The following is a 13,249-nucleotide window of genomic DNA, read 5'->3' on the forward strand; positions in this document are numbered from 1 at the left end:
GCATTCCTGGTTCCATTCAAGAACTACCCAGGCACAACCACGCTTAGCTTCATATTGACAAGACTAAGCAGACAAGATAAACTGTGATCAGGCGGTAGGCCCAAGACAAAGGAGGGGCTTGGGGAAAAAAGGTTGGAGACACCAAGCAAAAGCCAAAATTGCTGGGACAGTTAAATACTTGGTAAGGAAGAAGTAACAAAAACAGAATCTACAAATATATATAATCAGAAAAAGTCTGAAAATGTGCTGGGTTGCGGGGTCAGAAACAGCACTCATAGGTCAGAAGTCTGATGGTATCCATGGGGAGGAGGATGGTATCCATAGGGAGGGGAAGAACAGAGCAGTCAGTAACTTCAATCAACAGTAATGACCATGATATGGTCAGCCTGGAAGACTGCATCTCATCTGTCTCCTGGAACAACTACCCTGGAGCCACTGAGTTTTTCCCATCAAGTCCCCAACCCAAGGCGGTTGCTGAGCTGAAGCGAAACCTGGCCCAGCAGTGACAACAAACACTCCAAGGACACAATACAGCACCACGTGCCAAGTGCAAATCCGAGAGACAAGAGCTGGGGACAGCCTGTGCTGGAGGGTAGGTCCTGGCAGAGGTGAGTGCAGATGCAGACACGGAGCCGGAGCCAGGCAGCAGACAGGAAGTGGCCTGGCAGATGCTGGCCCCGAGCATACAGGACTCCCAAGACTGCAGAGTGAAGGAAGATGAGCAAAGAACAAGTCAAAACCTGAATTTGCAGAACAAATGGAAGTGAACCCCAGCACCCACGAGACTCTGGGATATGCCCAAGGGGAGTACAGTGACAAGCATGCGTTTGGGGAGAAGGTCAGGACTGGGATGGCAGATATTACGACCACTAGGCCCTGTGTGTAAGTAGATGCTTTCTTCTGGGCAGACTGAATCACTCGGCCACTCAGGCCAAAAATCCAGGCTCCAAAGTGTCCTGCCCAAGCTGGTTCCCACTACCTCTTGGGAAAGTGAAAGAGGCCAAAATGTCTATCTTGTCCTAGGCCACCAGTCATTAAATCTAAGCTCCTGCCCCAAAGGGCTCATGGCTCAGCCTCAAACAAAACCCAGACTGGCAATGAGACTGGCACTTGCTATTCTGATAAGATGTGGCTGAGTGAACACAGTCATCCCACTAGCCAAAGCCCCTGGACAAAAGGCTTCTTCTAGTGCTGCCCACAAGGCAGGGTGACAAAATCTTCTTGAGACTCAGGGAGTAACCAACGCACCTCTTGGCTGGCTGCTCTTGAAATCCTGGCCTTGTCAACAGATGGAAATAATTTCCAGAGAGATGGAGAGTGGCTGGGCCACGTGAATTGGCCTAAAGAGACTCTATTCCATCCCTGAATGGTGGAACCTACGATCTATGCCACAGGCCAGACCTGGTGGGAAGGGGGTTAATGAAGGCCCTGCCATTTACCCTCCAGGCACAGGCTAGAACCCTCAGATATAACAGCTGCTCTTGAGGTTCTTGGTTTTGGTCAAAGAGGGAAGCTCTGGGCAGGAAGAGATGTCTCTAGGGTACAGAGAACCTGGACAACTGATGACTCATGGGCCGTACTGACCTCTGCATGACCACATGAGCTTACACCATGTGACTCAAAAATGGAGTTTCTTTCTGTCCCGGAACAAACTATTGCTTTGCTTAGCTGAGTCAGAGAGGAGTCTCAAACACAAGTAAGAGCGGGGGTTCCCCAAACAGCTCTGACTTGAGCGTTAGTTTCCATACTGCCTTTGCCCCCATGCGTGGGCATGCCTGTGCCCATATCTGTAGCAGAAAAGGGAAGGGGAAGGACCTGCACGCCAGGGCGCAAGTCCAGGCTTCCGGCAAAGGGCCAGCCCTGCCGGGAGCCGGAGCAGGGACAAGTTCTCCTGGGCTGAGGTTTTCACCCGCGGGTGGGAGAGGGGCTGGCGGCAGTCTAAAACATCATCTTTAATGTCGTATTTGGGGCCAATGTTTGAGTTGCGTTTTATATTGTTTTCATAATATGAAACATAAACAAAAGTAATGGTCCATAAAATCTCCGATGATGTAAATATATCCTCTGCCTACAGAGACCTAGAGAGAGGGGAGGGGTTATTGACTAGGATCTTGGGGGTGAGAGGCAGTCCTGGGATTGTTTGATTTACAGAGGAAAGGTGTTAGAACAACATTCTAGAAGGTTCAGCTCTCTGAAGCCCTCTGGGACTGGCAGGCAGCCATTATTCTCAAGTTAGGATCCGGCACTAGTCTCTGGGGTCAATGTTCTCTCCCCAAAAGCAGAGCAGCAATAACAGCTCTGCCTTAAAAAACAGAATTACACTGAGACGCTACCCCCAACGCCACCTAATCTGGGGTGAGAGGCGCATCCCACCACTCTCCAGTGCCCTCCTTCTAAAACTTCAAACTCTTCAGGCGTCAGGGTGAGCACTGAGAAAGCAGGAGAGTGCTACAAAAACGGGCCATTTATTTATTCAAAAAAAAAAAAAAAAAAACCCCACAGTGTTTGGAAACCACCGTGTCGGGCACAGTGCTAGGCACTCTCCTTGGAACTCTGACCTTGGCCAGCAGGAACTTTCCCAGTTGCCAGAGGCTGGTGAACAGGGAATCCACTAGCAGGACAGATGGCTTCTTAATCCCAGCCTGGCCCCCCGAAACTAGGCAGTTCATCCTCCCACGCCTCCAGGTTATGGCACCTAGACGTCGCTCTGTGCCCGTCTGGGGCAGAGCTGGGGGTCGGGGCGCCTGCAGGCTGAGTGTGATGACAGCAGAGCCAGCTTCTGAAAAGGCTGACAAGAAAAGCAGCACCACTGGTGCTTCCGAGAGACCCTAGGCCCTGGAGGACTGGAGGACACAGGACAGGAGGAGCTGAGATGCTGAGATAAGCCTGGAAGTCCCCAGCCGCTTCCCCAGAGAGGCTTTTTCCTAAGCGCCGAGGGAACATCTTTGCTGGCAGAGCCCTTCTCATTGACCTCCTGGCCAGGCAAAAGCACCCACGGTGAAGTCCCCTAAGAGCAGTAACTACCATTCCTGTCCTAAACCCAACAGAGCTATCCAACCCCCTCCAAACGAAATGAGATGACCTGCCAGGGAGCCTTTGGAGTCTCACCTTTCACCAATACAAGATCAGCCTTGGCTTCAATGCCAAGGTGTGGAACCCTGGGTAGGTTACTTCATCTGTCAGTCTAAATTTTCTCATCTATAAAGCTGGGCAAATTAGCTATTTGTGCTCCTTCCTAGTGTTGTTGTAATGATTAAATGAGTCCATGCGAGTAAAGCATTTGGTAACACTGGTGGTACACAACAAGTAAACGGAACTATTACTATTGTTTTTATTATTAATGTCCCTACGTGGTGGCCACTAAGCTTGTCTGTAAGCACTATGGCCCCATGAAGGAGCTTACTACCTCACAGGGTTACCCATCTTCCCTCTCTCACATCCTTCATGGCTCAAATGGTGGGAAAATCACCCAGTTCCACGCACCAATATCGGCTCCCCGTCACTGTTACCTACCGGCCCCAGGGCTATGCCAAAGAAGAAGCTTGACATCACATGACAGTCCTTTAAATACACAAAACTGTGCCCAGCAAACCCCACCACCACCAAAACTCTCCCCTCTCTGGGGTAATCATTTCCACGTTTTTAACCATTCTTCACATACCAACAGCCCTCCTCCACATTTGTTCTAGTTTGATATTTTCCCTCCTAATAGAGATCGAGAACTGGAAACACCATCCAAAGTGGCCTGAGCAGGCTAAGGGACAGCAGACTGGGACCTACAGCAGAACCTTCTTCCTCCCTCTCTCTTGCTTAGGCCACCACGGGCTGCCCCGCCACTCCATGGCCACCCTAACCCCCTTACCCCATTTAAAACCTTGCTCTTGTGTCTTCATCGGGACTCTCGCTCATGATCCTGGGAATAAATCGATAAACCTTTGCTGAATTATTTCTATATGAAAAACACTAAGCCAGGTGCTTTCGCATACATTATCTCCATTAATCTGCTCACTTTTCCTCAGCTGAGACACAAACCCTATTCTCTGGCCACAGAGCTCATGCTCCTGAGTGCTCTCTGGATGCATCCTTTCCAGCTGGCCAGGCTCCTGCAAAGGGAAGGTGCTTTGACACTGTTGACGCTGGATGAGAATCTAAGACCCATGGTCTCTACTGGATGAAACAATATGTTCTCCCTGTATCCTCCATCCTTCCCCAGGCCAGACAGATGACAATCCTGCAGGCCACACATCTGACACAATGATTGTTCTCCCTTCTCCAAATGCCAACAACACATGTAACCTCGTGTTATGATTTAGAGACTGATGATATACTGTCACGTCTCATCGTGTGTGCTCATTTAGTACATCCAACTAAAGTCTGAACTTTTCAAAGACGGGACCCAGGCAAGCTTTAGAATTACTTCCCTCTTCCCAAGCCAAGCTCCCAGCAGCACCCAATCAGTATCTGTTGATTTTCTGTTCAGGATAGATTAGGCCTCCCTTTCAACATGACCACTCCAAGTCCCTGACAGACACACTAGAAATGGGCTCACTTGGTCCAGCTCCCTTCCTTGCATGCACTGGTCCTTGGAGGTTTCTGCTACTTCCTTTGATCTAGATTTGTGAAACATGAGTTTACTCCTCTTACTCCAGCTTCTGGAAAGGGTCTCCAAGCAAATATCAAAGGGATACCTGACCTGTGCTTTCAAAAACACCAGCGATCACCTCACCCTCTGGTTGGAGGATGCCAAAGGGTGGCTTTGCTCTGGGCTGAAAACAGTGCAATGTCAACTCTGAACCTTGGGGATCAGTTATGTGGGTTCCCTTTCCATGTGACCCAATGTGAGGTTGAGCATGGAGGAGACAGAAATCAACTGCCCTCATCTCACAGGTGGGAGGGCACTGTCAAACCCATTCATATCCAGAGAGACTCAAAGACCAGACATTCTAATAGCTCCTCATGGCTCCTTAACTGGATTTTGGCTAAGGAAAGAGTAGAATGCTTTCCTTTCCTGATACAGCAGCAGACTAAGAGGAGAAAGGAGCAAAGGAGTGCCATCCATAGCCCTCGGGAGGCAGGTAGAAATGTGAGCCATTGCCTGCCTTCAGATGCCTCTTGGGTGAGCTGGAATTCTTGCTGTTATTATGAACATGCACCAGCCGAGGAAAAGAGGGACAAAGCCTCTACCTCGTGCCTAGCTCCAGGCATTTCAGATACTGATGGGCTCCAGACAGAAGCACTGGGTCCTCCAAGACATGAGAAGTGGTGACTGAACAGAGAAGGCCTAAAGTCCTTGGGAGTCTGTTCTAGGTACTGGCTCTGGTTAATTAATGAGCTCTTTCCAAGCTCTAATCTCTGGTTCTTCTAAATACTTCCCACACCTAAGACAACACCAAGCACACAGTGTTTGTTGATGCTGCTACTGAATCCAGGACAGGAGGAGAAAGAGAATCAAAATTAAATATAAGATATGGTTCATAACCAAAGGAGTTCCTAAAATAGCTTCCAGAGCTAACATGATTTGGGAACAGTTATAAAACAGCCTCACTGCAAGAAAGCTTCGTGTGGCCCTGGACTCCCAGGCCTTTATGCCGCCATGGATGGCACATCCATTCCCAGTAATCGTCTGCTAGCTAAATGGTCAAATGAACACAGGGATGGAGACACTGTACAACTTCTTTGAAGCCTACTACTAAATATCCAAAATATCAACGCTTGCTTCTCATTTTCGGAATTACAAAATGCTCAGATGCTAATTGACCACTACCTATCATGAAGCTATACCAGAGCTGTTATGTCGCCTTAGTGCAAGAAAGAGATCAATGTGTCCCTATAAGCCGCTCCCAGTGTGAACCTCCTTCCCACCCCACCCCACTCCTGGCTCCCCTGGCTCCTTTTAACCAGTCACACACAACACCAAGTAACAAATTAAAAAATGGCAAGAACTCTTGGTGAGTAGACTTTGCTCCTTGGCCAAGACGAGGAAGCCAAGCTACGCGGCGGAACGCATCCCTCCTCCTGCTGATTTGCCGCCTGCTCAGCCCCAAGCTGGACTCCGGCCAGGTGACCTCTAGGACACGGTCATCTCCCTGGGGCCTGTCCGAGGACTTCAGAGAGACGCTACCTCCTTCTCCCACAGCCCTGACTTTGGGAGATGAGGATTTGTAGAAATAGAGCCTGCCATCGGCCTGGAGCCCTAACAGGGGTCTGGCTTACTCCCAAGACTGCTCCGTGGCCTCAGCCCTCGGTCTCACCGAACACGAACGCTTCCTTCGTCTCTCTTCTGAGACAGCCTTCGGATAAGGCCGAGCCCCCAAACAAGGATGCCCCTTGCCTTTTATCTGCCCAAACAACATCCTCCTCATCTTGAACACGGACCTCAACATCCATTAAGCGCTAACCACTCATCGGGCCCTCCGCACGCACAGTGGCTCGCTCCGTCTTCGCGACGGCACTATAGAGCCTGGGCTGGCACCACCGCCACTCCACAGGGCAGGAACCGAGCAGCCTGCGAAGTACACACCTGGTAACTAGACTCAGAAGCCCAGGCTCTTAACCACTGTGCAAGGCAAGCTAGCAGCTCCTCTTAGGAGACCCTCCCCACCGACTCCTGTCCCCGGGCATGCGTGATGACCACTGGCGTAAAGCTGGGACTAACCCTATTTCCTTTTTTTTTTAAAGGCAGAAACATGTGCCTTTGCTGTAAATAAATATTTTTAAAATAAGTTTTTACTACTAACTCATTTAAATGAGTATAAAGTATGCATAACTCCTTATAGTGTACAAACTAGTTTTACGACAAATTAGTCTTTTTCATCCCTCACCAGAGCCTGGTGAACTACACACAATGATTCCCACTTTACAGATGAGCAAATGAGATAAGCGAGGGGAGTCGGCCAAGACCACCCAGCCGGAAAGAAGAGAAATAAACGGACCCCAGGACCTCCAGCTGTCAAATCCTGCATTCCGGGTGCCCACCAAGTGGAAGGCAGCAGGGCACTGAGACAGGAAGGCTCGCGTGCACTGGCTGTGTGACCCGGGCAAGTTCATCAACCTCATCTCATCTCAGTTTCTCCAGCCATAAAATAGTTCTAATAACAATTGTGACACTTGGTTCCCATGAGGATTAAATGAGATAATGTATGCAAAGTACTTAGCACACTGGCCAACACAGTAAACACTCATTAAATGCCAGTTATTTTTATTAAACGCCCCTGCCCAGGCAGGAACTACGGCATCTCCTGAACTCTCTATTTGCCTATACAATGGAGACTAGACATAAAACTCTGCATGCAGCAGGTGCTTAACACAGTGGGCAAAAAGCAACTTCCTTACATCCAGTCACCACCACACCTTCCCAACAGCGGTGGCCGAGATTCACAGGACGCAGACAGCAAGAACAGTGCCACAGGCAGAGCTGATCTGCTACACAGGTTCATGACGGCCAGGACCCGTCTTCTCCTGCCAGGGAGGTGAGGGCCAGGGTCCCAACCACGGAGACTCTGAAGCAGCAGCATCTGCCCCTTGAAGAATATGTTCAGGGACCAACGAGGAGACAGGAAGGCCAGGAGCCACCACGTGGCCACGAACAAAATGGCCACCGCAGGCCTGTGCCGGCCTGAGCGCCCGTGCCCTCTGGGGTGGGCGGCCGCCTTTCCTCCACATTCTGCCTCACGCCTCCCTCCCCCGGGGCTCCAGGTCTCCGCTCCCAGGGCTTGGGAACATGTCTGTCCTTGGTGCGAAGAGCAAATAAAAGCTCATGGCCTACTTCCAGCAGCCTCACTGTTTCTCACTTTAAGATTAAAATAATAAACACAGAGACATACAGAGGCTGGAAAGTGAAGGGGAAAATAAGTGGCATCAGGGATGAGGCACAAGGACTCATGCAGCACTGGGCTGCGGTAACCTGGCAACCTGCTAAAGGTGTGTCAGTCAGTAGGACGCAAACAGACAAGTACCAGGGCTGGAACAGTCAGGGCTAGACTGGGGGAGGTCACACAGGCTGGCCTCGTTCCTTGTGTGCTGAGGAGGGCGGGGGGAGCAGACAGCATGCTGCCTGCCCACACGGCTCGTGATTCCCCGCCATGTGTCCACGACACCACCTAACTGGTCCCCCTGCTAGCTCCAAGCTCTCTCTTTTCCAGTCCAGTCTAGATTCCTCTACCACTGTCTTCCAGGAAATCCTGGACCACCATGTCCCTCCCCTGCCCTGAAGCCCCCCCATGGCTCCCCAACGCCTCGCCAAAGAATTCTCCTAGCATTCAAGGCCCCCCAACATCTGGTCCCAGTACACTTCTCCAGCCTCACTCTTCTCTCGTCTGTTTCCCACATGCACCCTCTGTCCCTAACTACCCCTTCCATGCATGTCCCTCCTGTCTGCCTCTGCATGTGGCGAGTCTTCCCTTCACCTCAGCCCAAACCTAGAGATCACTATTCTCTTAACACGTATTTGCCGAAAGCCTACCATGCACCAGGCACTGGGCCAGGCACTGAGACCACATGAATACATATGACACCTGCCGCCTACAGTTAGTGCCTGGCCCATCAATACTACACACATGGGGCAATTATTAACAGCTAGTCCCATTTTACAGATGAGAGAACTGAGGCATAGTAAAGCTCAAGTAAAACTTTCTCAAAATGACCCTCAATGAGGGACAAACTTACATGGACATTAGGCATCCCTGGCCTAGAGGCCAGTGTGGGCTTTGCCCTCCCTCGTTCCGAGAAGCAGAAAGGGGATGCAAGAACCAACTGTTGCAGCGTGAGGCTATGAAAAACCCAAGTCCTCAGCAAACCCAATCAGTATCTACACTTACCCCAGGCCACTTAGTGGGGGAACTTAACCCCCAGACTTGTTGGGGGCTCCGTGACTCTAGCATCCTGCCTCTGGCACAAGCTGGGGAAGGGGATCTCTGGGGTGTGTCGAATAGCCTCTTCTTTCTGTTCTCTCATGGCTGTGGGCCTCCGCATGGCCAGGAGACTCCATTTGTCCCTGCCAGCCTGGCTGCCTCTGTGCCTGTGCCAAGCCCCCACCACACCCTGGGAGGGCTGGAGCAGGACGGCACAACTCCACTCACGGTGGGCCGGGGGCTCTGGCTCTCACACCAGAGCCTCTCCCCGCAGTGCTGTTCCTCCTGCCCACAGGGGCTGTGTGGATGCGGGGAACGGGATGTGCAGCCTCAGGGTCAGGTGCAAGGTGTGGCTGGGCTGGGTGTAAGAGTGGAGACTCTCTGCCCCTTCAGTCCAATCCAAGTGGCCTTTCCTCCTCCTATTCTCATCTCACAGTAGAAATCCCGCCCAGGGAGTCCCTGTGCCCCATGCAGGCCACCAGGGCGGCCTCCATCCTGCTGCAGCCCCACCCGGCTTGTGGTTCTGCCTCTCACCAAGCAAAAGGGACTCTTTCCTTCCCGTCTTCCTCCAGCAACCCTAGAGGCTCTTCCTCAAACTAGCTGGAGTATAAGCTCCATGAGGACAGGGACTTCTGTCTTTGTAAACTGCTGAATCCCCAGGGCCTAGATAGTGCCTGGAATACAGTATGCACTCAGTAAATACTCGTGGAAGGCCTGCGTCATCATCTCCACCTTAGATGTAAGAAAATACGTATATTTCCCAGAGTTATATCCAGCACTCCCCAGGTAAAAAACATACCATATCATGCAATCCTCTAACACTAGTATTTACTGAGACTTGACATAGGCAAGATGCTCAGGACGACACAGACGATGATCCCCACGATCAAAACTTTACTGGAGACCTATCATGTACCAGGTGCTGGGGAACACAAAGACACGGCCTTTCTTTAAATAAAGGCTGCATGTGTATACACAGATACATATGCATTTATATGTACATGTATGTATACATATATACATGAAAGTACATATGCAAACATATGCTATTTATACATATGTAAATATCATGTGTATGTGCAAATAACTTACATAAATTCTTTTAAGCTACCACTAGGCAGTATGGAGGAGCCCAATGATTGAAATCGTTAATAAATGCAATAGAAACCTAGAGGGGGGCAAAGAGGCTCCATGAGAGAGAGGCTGATGGGGTGGAGGGTGGTTCTGGAGAATCCAAATCCTTCAATAAAAACGGAAGGAGCTAAGGCAACCCAAGGGGCGGGAATGATGTGCAGAAAAGCATGAAGCAGGCTCCGGGAACAATTCGCAGAGAAGTCTGACTGGCCTAAGGTTTTTTATCCTTGTTTATTTTTTGAAAATTTATAACTCTACTTTTAACTGTTTCTTATTCTGCACCTATTCAGTAATGTTTTATTTGGAAAAAAAAAATGTTTCACTGCAGTAATATGACTGGCCTAGGTTTTTTATCCTTGTTTATTTTTTGAAAATTTAAAACTCTATTTAAAACTGTTTCTTTCTGCACACCTACACTGTAATGTTTTATTTGGAAAAAAAAAATGTTTCACTGCAGTAATAAACATTTTTTTAAAAAACTATTGCTCAAGTTCAATCTCATTATCCTACAGATGGGAAACTAGAATGGCCCCTGGTCCCAGAGTAAGCTCGCGGCAGAACTGGGGAGAGACCTTGGGTCTCCAGAACATTATCGAATCGCACATGGTGTACCGAGGGGAGCAAAGGAGGGGGCAGCTGCAGAGACAGAGTGCCACATGGGCCAGGCCTCGGTATCTTGACCTGGAAAACAAAGGCCCTCAGGTCCCTTTCACCAATATATGCCTACGACGAGGACATAACCGGGCACATTCGGGCCTCCACAGCACTGGTCTCCCTTCCTGCTGGAGAAGCTACAGAACTTTTTCTGCTGGAAGCCATGAGTTGTTTGTTAGTTTTCTTCCTGCTTGGCTTGTTTTGACATGAGGAAAAGGCTAATCCTCCTGGCAAGCGTGGGTAATACAGCAGGGCAGCAGTCCCCTCCCTGAGGCAGCAGAGGCAGCTGCTCCAACAGGGAGAAACCGGATCTAGGACTTTGACTGGTCAGCAGCTGACCTCTCTGCTGGCCTCTGGTGGCTCCCACACATCCCACTGGGGCTGTCTTCCCTGAAGACTACAGGCTCTGGAGGCAGGCAGGTTCAATTCCTGCTCCTACCTATTCCTAGCTAGATGATCCAGGAAAGATACGATACCCCTCTGTGATTCAATTTCCTCACCTGTCGAACAGAACAATTATCCCACAGAATTACTGTGAGACTTAAATACACATAAAACACTTAGAACAGCACTTAGAACACAGTGAACAATCAATGAGTTCAGCTATTATTATTATTTTTTGTACATAAGGCTCCCAGAAACCTGGTCTCGGAGGTGCCAAGCCAAAGGCTGAAGTAACATGCTGTGGGGCTGGAGTAAACAGTGGTACCAGACATAACACAAGCATAAAAGCACGGAGAGGTTTAAAGCCACTTCCAGTGTCGTGGCTTCCCTCGCTGCATCTGAGAGAGAGGTGGAGACAGGATGATGCTTCCTGCTTCTCCGCTCTGTCAGGAAAACCCTGGTACTCAAAAGCAAGTAGGGACTCTGGCCTCTTCAGCCTCACACTCTCTGCCATGGTACCTGCACTGGGGGGCAGCATCTCACTGGTTCTCTGTACAGAGGATTCACGTTCCACACACTTGGATCCTTCGTCTACATCCTGTAGGAATGCTCCGGGCATTTTCCTTGAGATAAACAGTTCCAGGAAGCCTGAATTTGCGGGAGTTAGCTAGATATTACCTTTAAAAGTGATTGTTGTATATTTCCTTGAGATCTGGGGCCACCCTGGTGGGTGTACATAAGAATTTACCCAACCACTTTTTCAGAAGGGGATATGTATGAGCGTGTAGACTTTTGCCTGGCCCCAGAGAAGAGCGCTGGCAGCTCAGCGCTGGTGTAGAAACCGCCGAGAGTGAGATGGTGGCAGCCCTGGCATCCACGTTCTCAGTCTTCAGCCCAACATCACCCCAGGTTCTGCAGAAAGGAAAGGGCCTCAAGACTCAGGCAGGCCCACACGCCATCCGGCAGGGCTCTCGGCAGCTCAGTGAATGCAGGTTACACTTAGCGGAGGCTCTGATTCTCTAGCACATGACTCAGAAACGGCCGCACTCGTAACTGAGCCAAGCATGCCTGTCACGTGTAACCTGGTCTTTACTGCTGTCAGTGTCCGTGACAGAATATTCTGCTATACTTACAGAGCGACTGGTTTTCCTGGGCATTCTTTGGTGCCCAGTGGCTACTGAGTTATGTTTGATGCTGTGTTTAGATGCAGATTACTCAAGCTTCCCAATCGTCATCTCTTAAGCAACTTTAGATAGGAGACTATTTTCCCACTTTCCCCGACCTATCCTCTGCCTCACTGATCTGATCTCTGTCTAGTCCCCATGCACACCCCCATCCTTTCCATCAAGCCCTTTTCCTCACTATTTTCTCTGCTTGAGGTATCCTTCTCCCTCCTCTTTATAGCACAGAGCCCAGCCACATTTTAGGGGCACACGCAAGGCCAAGGCTTCCATGAAGCCTTAGAATGACCCGTGCTTCATGAGTTTTTCTCTGCTGTTGCTAGTCTCGGTGCGTAGCATTTATAGCTCTGGCTGATTCAGGAAGGTTTCCCAGGATCTCAGGTTCTCGCCTGTATCTCCACCACCATCTATAGAAATTCATTTCCAAAGTCGACAATGACATCGGATAGAGCTGAGTTCAGGTCTAAGCTCCACCGCTATTCACAAATCCCAGTGTTTCTCCCTCAGACCGCATCCTTCTTGACTTGGATGTTGCCCTTCTTCTTAAATCCCATTGTTTCTGAGCCCATGGCACTACCCTGAGACCATCTTTCCTGCATCTTCCATGACTCTGTTCCCAGCTGTGTTGAGCCCAGGCTCATGCTCTATCGCTCCGCCCCTGTGCCCTGGAGTACCTTCACACCACGGGCTTCATCCCTCACCTCACTGTTAGTCCTCAGTCATACTAGAGCACCTGTTGGACAGTCCACTTGGAGAGCTCACTGTCACCTCATGTTCAACATAACTAAAATGCATTCAACAGTTATTTGTTGAGCCCCTACCAAGTCAGAATCTGTTCTAGTCATTGCTTAACAAACCATATAAAAGTTCTTGCCCCAAACATCCATCGACGGATGCAGTGATAAAGAAAATGGGGTATATCCATATAAGGGAGCATTATTCTGTCTTTAAAAGGAAGGAAATTCTGACATACGCTACAACATGAATAAACCCAAAGACATTATGCTAAGTGAAACGCTCCAGTCAGAGAAAGGCAAATACTGTAAA

Source organism: Pteropus alecto, unplaced genomic scaffold (genome assembly GCF_000325575.1).
Source record: "Pteropus alecto unplaced genomic scaffold, ASM32557v1 scaffold101, whole genome shotgun sequence".
NCBI classification, from domain to species: domain Eukaryota; kingdom Metazoa; phylum Chordata; class Mammalia; order Chiroptera; family Pteropodidae; genus Pteropus; species Pteropus alecto.